This window comes from Pseudonaja textilis, chromosome 1, assembly GCF_049901715.1.
Source record: "Pseudonaja textilis isolate UNSWEBS1 chromosome 1, rPseTex1.2, whole genome shotgun sequence".
In the NCBI taxonomy this organism is placed as follows: Eukaryota; Metazoa; Chordata; class Lepidosauria; order Squamata; family Elapidae; genus Pseudonaja; species Pseudonaja textilis.
This window is the reverse complement of record NC_141990.1, coordinates 55974568-55984409: the sequence shown is the minus strand read 5'-3', so window position 1 is coordinate 55984409 and position 9842 is coordinate 55974568. Positions and strand designations below refer to the sequence as shown.

General features: G+C 40.5%; 1 pseudogene; it reads right to left on the bottom strand.

The window, feature by feature from the left end:
• Nucleotides 1-404: 404 nt before the first annotated feature.
• LOC113433186 (YTH domain-containing family protein 2 pseudogene) lies at nucleotides 405-3175 on the bottom strand (annotated as a pseudogene).
• Between the last annotated feature and the right edge of the window lie 6667 nt (nucleotides 3176-9842).

Here is a 9842-nt window from a genome sequence, read left to right as displayed (position 1 = left end):
AATTTAATATATAAAAATACTTCACATTTCCTTTCTGCTTCTGTATGTTTTTAATATTCAAAATAAAGTGAGAATGTGATTAGTATCTAGTCTGGTCTGAAATGCTGACTGTAAAAAAATCAATTTTAAACTGCTTTGAGATTCTTTTATTAAAGGGAAGCAGTGTGTAAAATACTCAACCTACTATATTAGCTCATTCTATATTAGCGCATTCCCACTGGGTATCATGGTAGATGGGCTATATTATAAGGCACTTCATCTGGACATTCTTGTGTGTGTGTGTGTGTGTGTGTTTGTGTATTCACATTCCTGACAGAAATAAATCATATACACAATTCAACAATTATAATAAAGAATTGATTAACTCACTGCATTATGAATCTGCATTTGAGTTCTTTTACACATTTTTTTTTCTCAACAGGATCTCGCGTTTATTATTGAGAAGTGATTAATGGTGAAAGAAAGGCATCACCCATTCCTCATTGGCTTAACAAGAAAACTGAAGAAACATTCACTACACAGTTTACAATATTTTTTTTCTTCCAAAATTAATTTTCCTGTAAACAAACAAGCTTTTACCACTGTTCTCAGCCTTCAAATCAAATCAAGCCAGATTTAATCTGTAATCTATATAATGCTCAAGAACAGAACATTTTGTAGGACTCTTCGTATTTCACTCTTGAGAGAGAGAAAAAATGAACCACCCCTCAGACATGACCTCGTAGACAAATCCCATTCAAATCTTCTAGGCATAAAAAAAACCCTCAAGAATTCTACATAAAATTCCTGTTCCAGTCGATGAGGGAAAAAATGTTACTCATTCCACTTTCCATGGTGGATGTCCAAAAGAAAGTCACAACTCGGTGTTCCAAGTGCAAATATCAAAAAAATCAGGAGGAAGAGGGGTTCAGAAGGCCAGGAAACCAGGTAAGTGGCAGATTTAAAAATTAGAGGAAAAAATAGGGCATATGCCACTTGCGGATTTTAAAATCTGATAATATAGTAAAAAAACAAACAAAAAAGAAACAAAAAACCCGAAAGTATATGGTCTGAAATTACAACCAAAGCCAAAAGAAAGGGGGACAGTTTTCACTTCTACTCTACCTAGAAGGGTTTTTTTTTGTTTTTTTAAGTCCTATGTCTCTTGTGAAATTTCAGTATTTTTTTTTAAACTGTACGTTTATAAGAGTTTGTCTGGATTCAATGAAATAAGTCCTAATTCCTTCTGGTGTAGACTTTCTTCCTTTTGAAAGATATCCGAGATGCACCATCTGTGTTGCAGTCTCTGTGAAAGGGCCCAGCGGTTTATTTGACAACGGCCTTGATGTTCCTTTTTCACATTTTCCTCCTCTTCCTGGCGTTTCTCATAGTGTGAGAAGTCATCAAAGATGGAAGTGGTGTGCTTGTGGGTAGCAATAATTTTCAGCACTTGTTTGGCCTTTTCCAGAGGCACCTCCTGAGTGTCCCTGGAGTTGGTCACTGGTTTATTCTCATTGTTCTCTAGGCGAATGTGCTGCAGTTAGCTGTTGGGAACATCCTTCACAAAAATCCACCTGACATCAAATCGCCCCTTCCATTCGTCCTGGGACCACACACCAGCACACGTATTGTAGTCCACGGCAGATTTCATTTCTGCCACTCCACAGAAATGACCACTGCCATTGACACTGAACAGTAAGTAAACAGGACCTTTTCCATTCATGGACTGATAAGCAGCATCCAGTCTCTTATTACCATGCTCTGTACTGCACCAGATATTATATTTAATGGAATGGTGGATGTCATCTTCAGAATAACTCTTGATAATGAAGACCCTCCCATGTTTTGGGTTCCAGTCAAAATCCTTTGGGTTATAGTTGTTGATAGATCTCAACTTCTCCAAGACAGGGTGGGGCTCCAAAGGTGCAGACCCAGAGGTGGTTTGAGACTGTCCTGCTGCATTGCCATCAACTCCGTTTTGGCCAAATCCATTTCCACAGTTACGAGGTGCAACCCAACGGGCAGGTTGAGCTGCCTGCTGCTGAACTGGCAATTGAGTTGGTTGAGGTGGTGCAGGTGGCAGAGGTTGTGGCTGTTATCTTGCTGAAGGCTGCATTGCTGGTGGGCTATTATTCATCTGTTGACCCATTGGTTGGGGAGATATTTGGGTTGGTGGCTGACCAATATTCTGAACTAAAGCCTGGGAAGGGTTTTTTGCCACTGGTCCTTTATTATCCCAAGTTCCAATGTCCATATTGTGTTTAATGGGGGGCGGTGGAAGACTTGAGCCTGCAATCCCATGCTTGGTCTTCAGCTTGGGCTGTTGTTTTGCAGGTTTGCTTGCAATATCAGCCCAGGATGTTGGTTTGGGAGGAGCAATAGTAGATGGGGGCAAGCTATTAGAAGTTCCAATATTACTGGCGATAGACCCACTGCCAACAGCAGAGCCAACAACTTTTGGGATATTGCTTGCTACATCAGTGCTGCCTAGTTTCAAGGCTGCCATTCCGTGGTCTATGGTGTTCATGCCAGGTGCCTTATTCAAGGTATCATTAGCAAACGCTGACTGTCCATCAGTCATAGCTCCACCCAATGAACTTGGTGCATAAGCAAAGTTGCTACTGTATCCTGAACTTTGAGTTGATTGCCCCTGAGCACTGTTATTACCCCAAGCAGAGAAGTCAATCCCACTTGGAAAAAAGTTAAAGCCATACTGTCCCAGAAATGGTGTGCTGCCAAGGGCCCCTGGCTGTCCAAACATGGCATCAGGGAGAAAATGAGGCTCTCTTAGCTGTCCATAAGAAGTCAAATAGGGCATAGGTGGATCACCCCCAGTAGACCAAGCAGCTTCACCCAAGGAGTAGGAAAATCCAATGGATGGGCTGTACTAATTTGGCATGTAGGTATCTGACATTGCAGTATATGCGTTGTTCAGTCTGGCCTGAGGACTCAAGTAAGGCTCAATATCATCATCATTTAAGCTGTCTTTCTGATGCACTGATCCATTTTGCACTTTGGTGCCTTGTCCCTTCGGTCTCTGCTCCAGGAGGCTGCTGGCCGACATGGCTCTCCGTTAAGTGGCAGGGTTCCAAGGCCAGCTGCACAGCGAGGTGACGGGCGGGAGTGGCAGCAACAGCAGTGGCTTTGTCCATGGAAGGAGGAGCAGCACCAGACACACCACGCAGATCACTTTCGGCTTCCTGGCGGACTGAGTTCTTCTACACATATTGATAAACATGGAATATTATCAAAGTAAAACTGTGGAATTCCTTGAAATTCATCACTGCCTGTGAGTTTGTTGCTCTTTATCAAAATACAGCCTCTATTTTTCTACCTCTTCTTCACTTAAAGGTTTGCATAGGTACACAGTAATTTCTTCTCTGACTTTCATAGCTGGAGTTTATATTTCCAAAACCAAAGCATTGCTTATTCATTCAGTCCATCAAGCATTGAGAAAGTTGTTATCACAACCCAATATTTCATACTTAATATTATTCAATGTACATGTATAAAGGTTCCTTATCACTCCATTTACTTATATAATTCAATGTTATAAACACAGTTTCAGGAACAGCCATATTTTCCTTTAGATCTCAATCTCTTTTTTTCTTAAACAACATGCTGGATGAAAAGTTCTAGAAGCTCCAATACATCCAGTAATTTTAAAGAGCTTCAGTTGGTCTAATAAAGGTATTGCTCATATAGTTATTATACTGAATAATACTTAAACCATTACTTCTCATATCAATGTAGCATCTGAAAAATGAGAAAGGATAATTCAGTGGCAGTTTAAGCATCTTCAAGCCATACCAGTGGATTTCTGATCTCTGCCATTCCAAATAGCAGACATGAGGAGGTACAGTGTTGTATTCAGCAAGGAAACCCATTATTTCCTTTACTTTTTAATTTAATCTTAGTGCAATTAGGATACAAATTAGATTATCTTCTATTATAAATGGGACAAAGATCAAATGCGAGGTTTTTCTTTATGCCAATGACATATGGATAATTCCTGTGCTACTTGATTAGTAATTGTTCTTCTTCACTACCAGCCCTAGTGAATGAAATCCAGTCATATGGCTTATATTCTGGGTATAAGGTTAATTGAGGTAAATCTAATTTAGTTCCTTTAGGGTGAGATGTCTCCTCAGAATAACATACACAGTGGTGGTTTGTGATCCCTCCTAATTTAAATTGTTAGGAATTTATATTCCTAATAATATTTCAAATTTTATCCAAGTTAACATGTCTACTTTACTGGAACAAATTGCATTAGAATTTGATGGATGATATAAGATACCCTTGACTTGGTGGTATAAGATATAATTAAAATGACTACAACTCCCAGTCTTCTATTTTAACAGTGATACCTATTTTTAATCCAAAATACCTGATCAAATTGATAGTTTTTTTTAAGAAGATTTATGGCCACATTCTATGACCAGCACCCCACACCATAGCCTGCACTGCCAATCATTTAGCACTTTAACATACTACATGGAAAACTAAAGCGAAGTATACAATTAACGTGGCCATGTGGATCATTTGGTTGGATCTGGTTATTGTATTTGATATTGTGAAATGGCATTAATTGATCCAAAAAGTGGACTCTGCACCGGTGGAAAAATGCTTGGAAGGAGGTAGAGCAGGAAGAGGGGAAAGAGTAGTAGGGGGAGTTGGAGAGGAAGAAGGAGCAGGGAAGAAGAAGGAGAAGGAGGAGGAGGAGGAGGAGGGGAGGGGGGAGGGGGGGAGGAGGAGGAGGAGGGGGAGGAGGAGGAGACAACAAATTTATAGAGATGTCCATCTACAAATGGAATTTAGGAAAAAGAAGGAATCTTTACAATATTTACAATTATATGTGATATAACATAGTCTTCCTGAAAGTGAAGGCCTCCAGAAGTATTGGACTATAGTTCCCATTGGCTCTATCCAAGCTGGTTGAAATCCTAATCCAGCAGTTCTGAAGAATACAAAATTGAAAGTTGCATATTGTGAAGCAGGTTATAAACCCAAGAGCTAAAGTTTGCTATGTGAATATGATACGTAAAAATTTTCAGAAGTACTTCATAAGACTATTCTCTCTCTGGAAGCTTCAGTTCGCAAGGCGTTTTTCACCTGTTTTTTTTTTCTCCCCAACTCACTCATGTTTTGCTGTTGTTTCTGAACAGTACACACAATTCCTTTTCAAGGGGCTCCCTCCCATCACCAGATCAGTGAATGTTCAAAACTTCATAAATGCCAAAATAAATTTACATATCTGGAGCACCAACTGATGGCATTTTTAAAAATGTGTTTTCTAATTAATTTGATTGCATAATTAACTTGATTGCAGGAAATATGACTTCAGCAACAGTGTGGTCAGTGTCTGGAATACTCTTCCTGACTCTGTGGTTTCTTCCCCAAACCCCAAAAACTTTAACCTTAGACTGTCTACTATTGACCTCACCCCTTTCCTAAGAGGTCTGTAGGGGGCGTGCGCACCAACATGCCTACCGTCCCTCTCCTATTGTTTCTTTTATTTTTCTTATATGTACCCATTTCATGTATTCATAACTACGTATATACTTATACCTATTATATTGTAAGCGATTGACAAATCAAAATAAATTAAAATAATAAAATAAAATAAAATAAATTAACTGGTGAAAGCATCAGAAAAATTACCCTGAGAGAGAAGTGTAGAAGAATGAAGCATGTATTTGGGGGGGCGGGGGGGGGTTGAAGGAGAGAGAGAGAGAGAGATGTCCCTGGGAACAAACGACCAGGATGTATAAAGGGAGAAATGCAAATAAGGATTCCAAAGCACTACAGTTGCTTTAAATGAGGTGTAAAATATGCAGATGTTTTTCATCAGCTTCCAAGGAGAGGGCACTGAATATGCTCCTTTCAATAAGGGAGCCACTCAGGAAGCTTAGCCATAATGGGACAACTTCATGTTGTTAAACAGGCAAGGTAAGGCTAAAAAAATTACACAGCATATGACAGGACTGAAAAGTATTCCCTATAAATCTATCCCCCAATTACACATGAAGGCTTTCTTTCCCATTCAGTATAACTGCTTGTACCACAGTATTAACTTCTGAAGCTCTTTCTGGAACTTTAAGATCAATGGTCATGCACAAGGCAGATGTAAATCAAATACAATAAGATGGCATAATGAGCAGCAAGAAATCAACAATCAGTCACTCCAGTGCTTGCTCTTAAGCCCGGCAGTTAAAATGTAAATACAGCTAAAAGCTTGAGAATATAGAATAGTTCTCAATTCAGGCCTAAATAATGACAAAATAGTTGTTGTGCAAGTATTCTTGGGAGGGATAGAAATCACTCTTCTAATCTCTGAAGAAAAGGACACCCAGAAGAGATCCTTGACTAATGATCTCAACTTGACAACACAGCTCAATAGTAGAGTCAAGCATTAGCAAAGTCTCCTACAGATTGATCAAGCGTAGCCTAAGGGTGAAGAAAGCATTGTCTGTGGTAACAATTTCATTCTGTTAGAATGAGCTTTTGATTGTGAAAATAGCACAGACAAGAAGGACGTAAAGCTGTTTCAAGAGAAGATACTATATCATAGCTGCACCAGCATCAGTGGATACTGGTATGGAATTTCCCATGCTCTTATGTCAGCCTAGTGGATGAAGTATAGAGTTGTTCCCTGTTGGCTTAGCCAACAGTATAGACTGCTCCATTTTGTGTTATGTGAGTGAGTTAAAGGAAAGCATGGCAATGGAACTGTTGAAAGAAATATCCTTCTGGGTTCAGTGGGGAAAAATACACTGGAACCATGGAGGCTATTTGGAAAGATGGTTTAATGGTGGACAGCAGGACCACATGGCTTGGATCTCCAAAGTGAAAAAAAAGGATGATCACATACTTCAGGTGAGAAGGTCAAGAAGAGAAGACCAAGATGCTGAGAGACCCTTATATAACCTCTGTTGGGCCCCACCTTAGTGTTTCCTGTTCCTGTGTAAGAAATATATCCCATTGGCTGTCAGACTCCCAGGGTCAGGGATCTTAGCTTACTTTGTAGGCTTTGTCTGGACCACATGGCTTCACCTGAGTGTTGGCTGATACAATCTTCCCAGGCCAGGTGGTGAGATGGGTAGACCCTTTATTATGTAGAATACTCTTGGCCTAGGCCTTAATGGACCATTAGCAAAGGTGTGGGGGCTGAGTATCTGCTTCTCTGAGTTTCTACTTTACTCTTTTTAGGGGAAATATTCTGCCTTTTTAATATTTCCCAGGATATTTCATTTTTCTAGGAGAGGGGTGGGTGCTAACTTTCTCTAGAACCAATCACAGTTTGGGATAACCAACTGGCCAAGTGGTTGACAATACTTGCATAGTGACCTTTGTCTTGATATCCAGTAATTCCTTGAATAAAACTGGTCTCTAAAGCAGGTCACATGGTGACATCCTACTGTTTATATCTGAATGCTGATTCAATGGGAAAATCTCAAATCTTCCTTAAGGTGAAACTTTGCCTGATGGACTTTTTCAAATTGTCACCATAGAGGACCTGAAGGCAATTGCCTGAACATACCAGTCCATAGATATAGATGATCATGAGGGAGATGTTATCTCTGAATTGCTGAAAGAGTAATTCAGAAATAACATCTGAATTCATCTGAAAGAGCCATACTGGGACAGTCCCTGTTTATGTCATCTGAGAGATGCCCATTGAATGGAGATCCTTTATGTCAGAGGTCCCCAAACCCCAGGCCATGGAATAGTTCTGGTATGTGAAAAAATTGCCTTCCATAAAACCAATCCCTGGTGCCAAAAAGGTTGGGGATCACAATTGTGTGTGTTATCTGAGTGCCTCTTTTAATCTCTGAGCAATATTATGTGTGATCGATTTCCCCATCCCACCTCCAATTTCTGACTTGCATCTTGAATTCTGAGGAAAATAGTGGAATTATTCTTCTTTCAGCCTCTTCCCACAGCCTCTTGTCCATTCACTCTCATCCTACTCATTTTCATGCCAGTTATGATATTGCTGGACTCCTTTCACTGACCTAGCAGAGTCAGCTAGAATGCATTGATTCTGATTGCCTATGCACAACAGATCAGGGATATGGTGCATTGTGGTTATACTCTGGCAAATAAAGACAGAAGAAGAGAAAGGGGAATACTCAGCTTACAGCATCATTGTGCCATTGCTGACTACCTGGTGGGTTTTTAAAAAGCCTCCGCACCATGGGGAAGTTATACTATTCATAGATATATTTAGGTGCATAGTCTATGGAAACAAGCTGGTAATTTGCAGTAGAATGATGGTAGCAAATATCAAAGGTGTCTCTCCATCTCCATGTGCTACATTTCATACACAACCTAAATGCAAAAAATACTGCCACAATTGGCTTCCCAAGTGTTCCATACTAACAGGCTTGAAGACCTGCATTCCTATTGGTCCAGGAAAGCTGGGCTGTGATTGGATGCTGTAAAACACTCTTGATTGGCTCGTATGGGGTTTGCCGCGATTGGGTAAAACCAATCACGGCAAGCTCAAAAATCTGTCATTGGCTGCCTAGCCGCGGCCAGCTCTATAAAAAGAGCTGCCGTGGCTAGGGTTGTTGTCTCAGAATCTATCTGCTTAATAAAGAGCTGTTGTTCACTACCCTCGCCTCATCTATCCATGGGACCCACCGGCCATACATAACACCGAGCATGTGTGATTCTATGCACCCTGGACCTGCTGTTGCATTCTGTTGGTTTTGAGGATGCCTACAAGTTACACTGGCTGCTTTGCCTTCCTTTGGTGTGCAGGTTAGCAATAGATCAGTGGGAGCTTCTTTATTCTGCCACGAACCTCCCTGAAGTGGAATATAAAATGTCCTTACAAAATCCCAGCCCAGTTGTTAATGAAAGCAGCTTCTCTTGGTGGCTGAGATAGCAGTGGAAAATGTCAGCCTGACCATTACCACTGACTATTCACTTAGCTGATGACAATTCTGACCTTTGCTGTGCCGGCAGTAATTTGTTTTTGCATGTACGGTGGAACTGAAAAGCAGCAAGAGAGAATGAGGAAAGTGATGCATGCTGTAGCCTCTTCTTCTCAGTGCTTGCCAGGAGATGGGTTTCACCTAATGTCTTTGAATGCCGCTACCTGAAAGCTCATAATAGTAGCAGTGAAGCAGTTGTAACCAGAATACCCCTGTCAAAATAGCTGGGCTTTCAGTAAGGAGAATAGCTACCCAAGGACTAATAGCACATGCTTCAAGGTTTTCTGTTACCTAACTTCTATTCCAAAGGAATGGATGAGATGTTAAAAGTCTACTCTCACAATAATGATTGCAATCATAACAACTCCAAGACAGTTGCTGTTAATTTCTCTTAGCAAAAGAGCAACAAGAAGGAAACTCCACAGGTTTCCTGTCAACCAATCAAAGTTTATGAGTCCCACCATCTTCTGCCCTGCTAAGAACAGCTGGAACAGTTTAAACAGAGATGGATAGAGAGGTTAGGTTTTTCTGCCCTGGCCAGGAGGCACTTTTCAAGCAATTAAAGGAAGTGGATAACTTGTGTGCTGTAAATGTCCCTGTTTATTAATCTACCTAGCCAGGAATAGACTTCAATCTAAAACAATAATATACCACCTTTCCCTCATCTGGAATGCTCAATACCAATGTTTTAAATCTTACAATAGGAGTCGTAGTCCACAATATTTGCAGGGCAGCAGGTTGGGTAGGATGTTGATCTAATCTGACTTTCCATGACAAAGCTTTCCCAAGTTGGAGGCATTTAGAATGGGAAACAGCAAAAGTTGAACATGGGACATGTGTACAAACCATAAACTATGGCTTGGGAATGGAAAATCCAAGAAAAGAGCTTAATAGATACCAGTGCATAATCTCTATGTG